At 41.7% G+C, this 10362-nt stretch overlaps 1 long non-coding RNA gene across 1 annotated transcript; it reads left to right on the forward strand.

The window, feature by feature from the left end:
- The first annotated feature begins 461 nt into the window (after positions 1-461).
- On the forward strand, positions 462-7888 carry LOC137480983 (uncharacterized). Its single transcript, XR_011003231.1, has 3 exons — positions 462-1312; positions 3614-3713; positions 7633-7888. It is a non-coding gene; the product is annotated as an uncharacterized lncRNA (long non-coding RNA).
- The last annotated feature ends 2474 nt before the right edge of the window (positions 7889-10362 follow it).

Genomic DNA, 10362 nt, shown 5'->3' on the forward strand with positions numbered 1-10362 from the left:
ATCTGCACAGGCTGCAGGTTGGTTTAAAAGCACTCTCTAAGCTTCGTTACTGTATTGTAAATGTAGGTGAACCCGGTGGGAAGAAATGCTGATGTCTGACTCCAGCTCAGAAGCTGAATGATTTCTTTATTATAACTATGCTACAATACATTAATATACTCTTTAAAGGAGATACTGAAACTACAGACCTACCTGTTCTAGCTTCCATACCTAACTCACTCACAGCTCGTGACCCTCACTTGAGAGTCCAGCCACAGGTGGGTTGGATTGGCCATCAGGCTCAAACAATCCTCACCAGAATCCAATCCAGGTAAACAATTCTCCAAACACATTCCATGTGGGAAAAACAAGGAGCAGAAATAGAAATAGTTTTCTCTTTCTTTCCTCTTTCTTTCCTTTGTGCTCCTCTATGAAAAATCCTGAAAGACAGAAGAATGTGCCTGCCACATTACCGTTGCAAAATATAGAGTGACTCTTTGTTAGGGTTTGATGGCACATCAGCAGTGCACCACTGAGCTACCCCTCTCTGTCATGCCCTCTCTGGTTTGGTTCATGTGGCAGAGCATCCCCAAGGATGCAAACACTGGGATGAAACAGCCCTGGGAGATGTGCTGTGCTCCAGAGGTGTGCGGTGTGCTCCCAGCAGTAATGAACATTCAGCCAACACGATCAGATTTAGAGCCATCCATGAGTAAAATCCCTTAAAATTACTCCTGTTCCCAGCAGCAACGGCTCTGCTCTGCAAACCTGTGCCATTGCCCAGTGTAAACAAGCCTTGCTGTTGTTGCAAGAATCCATCTGGTGAGTCACAGATGTCCCCAAAATGGACTTCTCAAGGGAAGGAGCTCACTTGGCCAGCCCCAGGCAGACACAGACACTAGACTGGAGCATTCAGAGTAGTACAGCCCCCTCTCTAACCTTAAACAGAAGTGAATGACCAGAGAGGTGACACAAATGTCACCTCTTTAATCCTCTCAGGTGTAGTTTACCCAACAACTGGATTACCCCTGCTTACCTTCCTTGGAAAAAAAACTCCCTTGCACAAAACCCAGCTCTGCTCAACAGAAGAGCTGCAGTGATGGAAACCTTGTGTTAGCTGGGGGGTTACAAAGCCCTCTGGAGCTCAGGATCTTTTCAGCAGCCTGAAGTTATGTGTCTCGACTCTGACAGCTCCTTGGATTTCACAGTGAGCACACCCTTCCAGAGAAACAAACGCACTGTTTGGTCAGCAGTGAAATTGTTTAGTGGAAAGAAACCAACTCCGATAAACGCTGCCAGCTCTGCCTGCCCTGTAGCACAGAAGCCAAAATAGGTGAAATAATAAAATGTGACTATATATGTCCTGTGAGCATAGGAATGCTGAGAAGGAGGAATGCATAAATAGCAACAAATTATTCTCACACACTTACTGCTAAGTCTGTTTATTAGATTAAATTAATAATAATGCTGCATGAACTGACTCTGCTATCCAGCTTGCATGCTCAGGAGCGTACCTCAAAAACAGAAGCAAAATTTCTCTTAAATACTTTGCCAGACATTTGTTCTTGATTAAAGCTCTCTTAATTAAGCACCTGCCCTTTAATAATAAACCAGGGCCAAAGATGTAGCATTATAGGTGTAAAACCCATGAAGTAGAACCGAAACTCCACTATGGATCCAAGGAGACTCTTAGGAACACCAATAATTTCTTGATTTGAATAAACATTTTCAGCTGTTCCCTCCAAAAATGAAAAAAAAAAAAAGAAAGAATTTTTATTTCTATTCATTTTCATCTCCCCTTTATTCTCCTAAGAGCTGGGGCATTAAAAGAGGAATCACTGAGCTGCTCAGGCACCACAAGTTGACTCCCCCAGGGGCAGGAAGCCAGTGCCCATCTCTGGGACACCTTTCACAGCCTGTTACAGCCACCTGAGCCCAAAGCAGCACCTGGACCTGCGTCCCAATCTTCTGTAAAGCTTCCCCAGAGCCATCAGGCATCGTAAAGAGGAACAAATATGAAATGATAAAACTGCTCACGACACATACACAGTAACACAGCAGCAGGAAGGTAATATTTGAAGTTTACAGAAAGCAAATTCAAGTAAGCTCTAAGTCAATCAAAAGTGACTGAAAACTACTTTGGTCCAAATATGTGTTCAAAAAGGTCACAGCTGGTGTAATTATCCTTGCTAGACTTAGCACGTGTTCAGCTTAAGACTGCCAAGAACTGAAGAACACTCTGGATGCCTAAGTAACTGTCACCTCATTAAAATAAAAAAAAATAAACTAAAATAATTATAATTCAGTGGTACTTCAAGTATAAAGGAAATAATTTCTTTGGGAAAATACTTGGGAGACTTTTCAAAACCAAACTCTCTCTTTCCTCCACAGAATCTCCTTTCTGCAGCAACAGTCCCAGTCAGAAATACAAACCAGGGTTCACATCGAATGGGATCACATGTGAATGACAATATGATGGAAAGGGACTGAGAAATAAAGCCTCAAAAATGTTAATTGCATCTCAAAGGGAGAGTAAAATCAATAAATGCTATTTCTAAAACAACACAATATCCATCAGATAAGATGCCTGATATAAATCCGTAAAAGCAGTGTTATGAGAATGGTAATTTTTCCTAGTTATGGGAAAGGCTTCCTCTTATTTATTGCCACCAGCACAGCCATCTTCACCTATCTCTTTGCAAATAATGCAGATTTTGGTGGTGTCCCCCAGCCTACCCTGTGCCAAGGACAGGCAGCCCTGGCATGACTCCAAAGGCAAAACCATAAAGGTTTTAGTGGGGACCTGCAGCACTCCTAAAGCAGGCAGTAATGAACTCAGAATCTATAGGGGTAGAGATTACTTTGGACAGAGTAAAAGGCAAGGGGAGAGGTTGGTCTGAAATGTCAGAAATATTAGCTACAGAGAAATACAGTAAGTGAATCAATGAGAACAGAGCTACTGGGTAAAAGGATTAAATGGCTAATAGCAGGGAGACTCCACTGACCTCCAACATGGGAAGGAGTTGATAATGAGATAAGTAAAGCTTATGAAGATAATAACAGTGTAATTATGGTCGAGTTCAAACTACTAAGTGTATATTAGGAAACCCCTGAGATATATATAGATATAAAATTCTGGATAGCTGGTAGTAAATGATTACCTTTTAGTCCAAAGTGTAAGAGGCTCAAAAAATGCTTCTGGATTTGAGTTTAACCTATAACCCAACAGTAGGACTACATAAAACATTTTACAGCTCATTTTTAAGGAACACACAAGAAGGCACAGTGATGATGGAGTGATTTATCCACTGCAATTTCTGTTGCCACCAGGCTGCACCGAGGTGGGGACTATAAATACACAGAGTTATCCTGGGAGACAGTTTTGGCCTGAGGAACACGTGCTCCAAGGACCCAAACACACTGAAGAAGGCAGGGGAATAGGGCAGAGTGAGTTTCTTGCCCAGTTCTTGTCCCAGCACTTGTGAACTCACTCTCATAATTGATATTTACTGTGAGGGAACAGTGTGTAAAAAAAATTAAAAATAAATTACCCCTTTGCTTCCCCCAAGCAACTTCTCTGCATCCCCACTGCTGAATGTTTTGCTCCCCCATTTTTTAATTTAATTTTTTTCAGAAAACATGAAGCAAGGGATACCACCCACTGCTGAAGATGCCAAATTAGCCAGATTAGCCAACAATGTGTGACATATGCTGCCTTTATTGGAAAAGCACTAGTAAGCCTGAAGGACCACATTTTTAGGGGGACTTGCTTCCCATCTCAGTCTCCTGCCTCAATCCTGCAATCAACTGACAGTGTGCATAGCAGGATTTGATTTCCTATCATCTAATTTGTGGGTGCAAACAGCAGCATTCCACTGAGAAACGGAGCACTTACAGCTCCCATCGACTTCGTTTATCCCTGCTATTTGTGCTTACAAATCAGGGCGACGCTTGATCTTTAAGTTCCATAATTTCCTCCTGCAATTGGTTGTACTTATGAAATTGCACCTGTGGTTGATTGCTGGAGCAGATTTAGGGGCTGGTTCTGAAGATGCAACCCGTGATTTTTGAAAAGCTGATGTTGGAAGAAAGAGGAAAAACCAGCTCCCACAAAAATGGGAATCGGGTTTTAGCTAAAATGATAGGTATATTATTCAGTAAAATAAAAGTGACAGGCATCAGAAGGTCTTAATAGGTGCAGTATACACTCCTACCTGGAGAATACAAACATAGCTCGGGGAAACACTTTTCTGAATAGCTGTCAATCAGAAAGTGGCAATAAAAAACAAAATAAATGCAGATCTCAAACATCTCAATTCTATTTGTCCTAAGCAGGGCAGAGACAACTGTGTGTCACATCACACATGTGCCACTGTGCATTTGTCCAGGGTGTGGACAAATGACTGCTGAAGTGCATGAGCTGTAATTGGGTCATTTGTGTGCAGTCACCACCATTCCATGATCAAATCAAGGATATCATCAAGTGCCTGATCCTCCATTTATACTGCTAAAAAATATCCATCTTTCCATCCTTTGCTGTGGCTATAAAACACTGGGACATGAATAGCAAAGATTAAGAAAGATTTTTCTTTCCAAAGGACTTCTGAGGTCACAAAAATACAGAAAAAAATAGAAGAGACAGGTAATAGGAAAATGACTACAAAAATGTAAAGTCATTTATTAATACAGTACAAGTGCGTGCTCTGAAAGGGACAGGGGGGAGATTACTGGGAACACAGGGCAGTGAATTATTTAAGTCAAGTGCCTTTTAGGGCCATGAAAACAGCAGCTGAAAAAAGGCTATTAGGCCACTTTGTCCATACTCTGCATCTAAGCCTTAAAAACCCCTTACTACTGAGCCAGATAATGAATTTTTAATACCTTATTCACTGTTCTTAGTTATTACAAATGATGGAGCTTTTCCCACTTTGGGAAACAATTCTGCTCTCCAATAAAAAAACCAAAACACATATAAATTGCCAACAGAAGGATTTTGAACCAAAATTCTCCTGGCAGCATCCCATGGCTGCTCTTCTATTCTGTTTCAAGTGTCACACTGCAGAGATACCTTCAAAGGGGCAGGGTGAGGAACTACATCAAACTGTAAGAAATCCTTATGTCTAAGAACAATCCTTCAGTTTATCTTCTATGCAACTTATTTTTTTCCCAGCTAGTGGCAAATAGATGAGAAATGAAGCCTTGAAGGGAAAAACCTTCAGGGAAGGTGAACTCCAACTTAGTGTAAAACATGAAGGTAGAAGTGACACACAAGAGACCAACATGAATTCTCTGAAACCTCAGAAAAAGATGTGTCCCATTTCCAACTCAAAAGCATCTTTACCTGACACATCTGCAGGCTCTGGATCTGAAGCTCACATTCATTTTCTCCCATTTTCTCTTTTTCCACACTTAGTCACACATAGCTAAAGAATTTTAAGTCAATTCTTGTTCTCAAATCACCATTTCACCATTTTTTAGTGGGCTCATTTTAACTCATTTGAGTGTGTATGTGGGAATGTGGGCATGCACCTAAAACTGAGGTCCAACATTTGCCCTCTACTTGTGCCTGGTTTCCATCACTGGTTGAGCAACAAGGAGGGAAAATACATTTCCTTGCTGACACTGAAGAACAAAGCCCAAAGCACAAAGAGAGCCTGATCTTTTGCCAGGAGTTTGACTTTTCAGAGGAAGATTGTGCCTTAAATAAAAGCATCATTAAGGAAAAAAAAAAAATCACCATACAATGGACTTTAGGGTCAGCAATCAAGAACAGGCTGCACTTCCAAAGGCTTCCTTATGAGAAGTCTGTGGAGATGGTGCAGGGGTACATTTGTTTTTAGAACTGTAATGAATTGTGTTGTCCCAGATTTTGTCCTTGTGCACCAGGCACTGTCCTATTTCCTCAGTGAGATCCTCTTCCATGGGGAACGTTTTGCCTCTCTGTTCAGATGGATGTGGGACAAATTTTGCAAACTGGGTCCTAACTAAATTTAGTTAGGAAACTGGGTACTCTTTTTCTGGGGGAAAAAAATCCATGTAAAAAACAACTTGACAAAGGTGAAGAGTATCCCAAAATGTTTTTTTTTTAATATTTATTATTTTAAGAAATGAATAATTAAAGCTGTTTGGAAGAACTCAGATGGAAACTGTGGGTTTATTTTATTTTCTAAACCAGTTACAATGCTGAGGTAGCTCATCAAATAGCACCAGGGAGAGGATCTGGGCCAAGACTCTTCTGGGCCTTCCTGCCATTTACACAGCTTAGCCTGCTTATTTCAAGAGGGAGGAGAGCCAGAGAGCAAAGCTCTTGACCCTGTGAGCACCAAGCCCCGAGGTTGAGAGCAGAAGTGTTCTTAATCACCAGCCAGCTGCTGGTTCAGTCTGAACTTAGATAGTTAGGCTTAGAAACTTTTTTTTTTTTTGCCTTTTCAGTTAAAACCCCCCTCCTCAAATAACAACAACAAAAAAACCCCAGAGATGTAGATTTTTCATGAGACTTAAAAATGCTGTTCTTAGCATCTCTTTATGGGCAGGAAAGGAGAAACAAGCTCCTCAGCCTTTACTTGCCTCCATACTTTTCCTTGCACTTTTGAAGGCTGCAGAGCAAACCCCCAGGGCTGAATCTTCTTTGCTCTGCATAATGGATCATCAGACATACAATTCCCATTATTGTTAATGGCAGTTGTGCATCAAATTACTACACGTGGCATTTGCTAGTCCTCTGAGCTACCTGCTTTCCTCTTGCAATACAAGCACGTAGGAAATGCACCAGGATTTTGCTGCTTTTGAAGGTTGTTAGCTGTGAAAATTTGTGCAATAAAAAAAAAATTGCTGCAAGCTTTCATGATCTTAATAACAAAAAACTACACTGAATTTTCACTTTTTACTGCAGAGCCACCAGTACTTAATAATGTGAAGAAGTCCAGAAAAAGCCAGGCAACAAAATTTAAAGTCAATCCATAGGCCACCATCAATGATAATTCTGGGGAGCTCTGCTAGAGGTTAACACTAGTATAGGGCATAAAATGCTGTTAAGAAATACTTTGGATTTTTTTTTTTTCATCATTTTATTCTAGTCGTATCTTGCAAAGAAACAGGCTGGACTGAAAGTGCTGAGTACATGAAAAGGGAAGAGTCACAGAGAGGGCAATCACTGTTAGAGGCACAAGTCACGCTTGTCTTTGACGTGGTGGAGTCCAAGCTGCTTGTTTGTGTACCACGAGCAGCACAGGACAGCTCTTCTCCTCCAGCATCACCTGGAGATGGTGTCTCCTGCACTGGGACCAGTGCCACTGCCACAGGGAGCACATCCCTGTGCAGATGCAGCAGATGAGGTTTGTTAGGAGGGTTTTCATTATGTTCTTCCCTCTCATTTGAAAAGAGTACAAGAAAATTGCTGTTAGACCCTCGAGATCTCTATTCCTCTCTTCTTCCTCCACTCTGTACAATGTTTTCACACTCTGTGCAATTTCAGTCAACTTACTGATGTACAAAGGAGAATTTAAGCAAATGTACATTTGCTTATAGCTACATTCTGCATTTTGTTTAAAGCATAGCTAGGCATCTGTAAGGGAACAGACAGGTTACTGCTCTGAGCTATGAAATATTCATAGAAACACCAGTGTGATGCCTCACCTTTGCTCCTTCAAACAGACAATGGTCTGGCTGCCTCCCCAGAGCCAAGTTTCAGTGTCAGAGAAAGGAGTAAGTAACTTATTGTGCTGTTAATATATGATTATGTCATCTCTCTTAACACTCTCCCACTAAAGAGGCTGAGACCTTCAGGTCTGCAAATCCCCAACTTGAAATGGAGCTGGAGATTTCTTCCCCTGTCTGTAAAGCAGCTCAGCTGTAATATGAGCTGAATGGAGAAAAGGTTTCACTGGGAAAAGACTCTGTGGCTTTTTTTTTTTTTTTTTTTTTCAGGGATCCCATTTAAAAGGCTTCAGAACAGAAGTCTTAGCACATAGTTTGTCTTCATGCAGAAGGATGGAGGAGACCCCATTGACCTGTTGGTCTCTTCTTGATCTACAGAAGGACAGTGGTTTGGACAGTATTTTTTTCTGAACTTGCTGCTTTGCTGCTTTCTTCACTGACAGTTGCACCTGAATGAGCCAGGAAACCTCCTCCACTGCAGCCTCAAAAAGACAAAAATTATGGCCTCTTCCCTCTTGAAATAGAGAAGAAACAGATCATTTCCTTGCACAACGCACTAATAAAACCTTTCCAGAATCTGACTGCTGGTGCCAAGGCAACTCCTGTTACTTCCAAGCCAAATTCCTGCACTACACCATGTGCAAGTCCCCTCCCACCTGGTTGCAGAGCTAGAAATTACAGGTGGTTCTAAGAATCCAGGACAAACCCCAGTGAGCTTTGACATCTCAGTGTTGTGAAACAGAACTTGAAATATCTCCTTGCAGCAATAAACAGTGGGACACAGAACCTCTGGAGTCCGTAGAGCACCTTGGCTTCTGAAGAGGATGCTGACCTCATTGTTGACTGCCCAAAAGTCTGTGGGATTTTATGGACCTGCATTAAAAATCTAAATATTTCCATTGGAAGACCTGCTTTTTGATGGATACTGCAAATGATTTTAAAGAAACACTTGGTCAGCCAGAAATCCTGATAAATTTGAGCGATGCCTCTTTAGATGCCTCTGTAGTTAATGTTTCCATAGTTCCTCCCTGCAACCTGGGGGAAATAAAGGTCTATTGGTGATTATTTTCCTACTTTTCATTGTGTCATGCAGACATTTTATTTTTAATATTAAGGTCCAGGGTAGAAGATATCTGATTTATGTAGCTGGCATATTAATGGCCACTAACCTGAGACCATTTTTCTTTCTTCTTTTACAAAATAGATGTTCTGAAACCTGCCAGTTCCTGTTCTAGGAGGAGACCAAAAAATCCTTCTAAAAGCTTTTTCAGATTTAAGGAATTGTGGATTTGAAGAAGAAAAGAGCGGAGAGAACTCTGTTTCAAAATTGTGACCTAAAATGGTTCTAACATGAAACCATCAACTTTCTGGCTCTCAGGTGCTTCACAAAGATTTTCTTGGGTTGTATTTGTCATAAGAATATCCAACATCAAACTTTATCAAAGCAGTACTGAAATTATTGGCCACTGTTAATCTCTTGTATTTCAGATGAATCACTTTTGACTTTTATTAGAAGGTGGGAAAATCTCTCATCTAATTCCCAGCATCTTCATTCATGCATGACAACTTGTCTCCATTCTCCGCCTCTGCAGTATGTGTGAAACAAGATGTCTCAAAGTCTAATTCTAGAATTCAAGTACTCAACTGAAAAAATTGCTGAAGTTTCTCATATATTTTTGTAGCACAGGCTAGAATTATTAATAGTCATAAAACACAAGGCCCTTTGCCCACAGCTGCTCTGCAGGTGGAAAACCAGTGAACTTTACAAGAAATTGGCTTCCAACTATTTTATTTGAAGCACTAGAGGAGAATAAGGTGTCTAATCTTTCAAGGACAGACATAACTTGAGCCTTGTGCCTGCCAGCAGATTTCAACAGGACAAGTTAGGATGATAGATTTAATCGTCTGTTCGGGATGTTGCTGAATCAAGGACTGGACTCCAGTGGCTGATAGATGGTCTAAACTGTGAGACTTCATGGAGCTGGCTAAATAGCTCTTCCCAAGTGCAGCTTGACTCCTTTCTGCCCTGTGAGATGATAATGGCAGTGCCAGTTAACGTCCGTGTGCTCACAGAAGGGAACTGGGGAGCAAAAGGAACACAGGGCTGAGCAGAGAAGGAAAGTCACTGCATTGCAAAGAGGCTGAGGAGATGTTTCCCTGCCAGGAACATTTCTGATTGCCCAGGTCAACCCGACACATCTGACTGGGCCTGTCCAAGGGGAAAGGACAGTGCCTAGGGACCAGAGGTGCTTTGGGGGTTGAAGCATGGAGGTTGATCTGTTACGTTATGTGCTGTCTAAAGCTGGCTGAGGATTTTTGCTGGAGCCTCTTTCTGTTCACAAACATTTGTGTGCCAGAAAAGAAAGCATGTTTTACAGCAAATTCATCAAAATGTTTGTTGGGAAATGTTTCTAACCTCCAAAATGAAGAGTCTTGAGAGAAAGAAGCAAACAGCTAATTGGACCATGCTTCTGAAGAGTGGGAAATACACACTCCTGAGATCTTGGAAGCAGAGAGTTGTTCTCCCACATCCCAGAGGCATTTCCCTGCCACTGCCCTGGAGCAGAGCTTCTCCAGTCTCTCTGCTGGGACTGCTCCATGTGGAGAGGCAGCTGGGTGAGCACATGGAAGCTCAGCCCAAGCCTGGCTTCAACTCTGATCTCCCACATCCTGGATGAGTGCCCACCATCACAGAAATGCTCCTTTACAGTCATTTCCTTTCAGCTG

This window comes from Anomalospiza imberbis, chromosome 12 (genome assembly GCF_031753505.1).
Source record: "Anomalospiza imberbis isolate Cuckoo-Finch-1a 21T00152 chromosome 12, ASM3175350v1, whole genome shotgun sequence".
Taxonomy (NCBI): Eukaryota; Metazoa; Chordata; class Aves; order Passeriformes; family Viduidae; genus Anomalospiza; species Anomalospiza imberbis.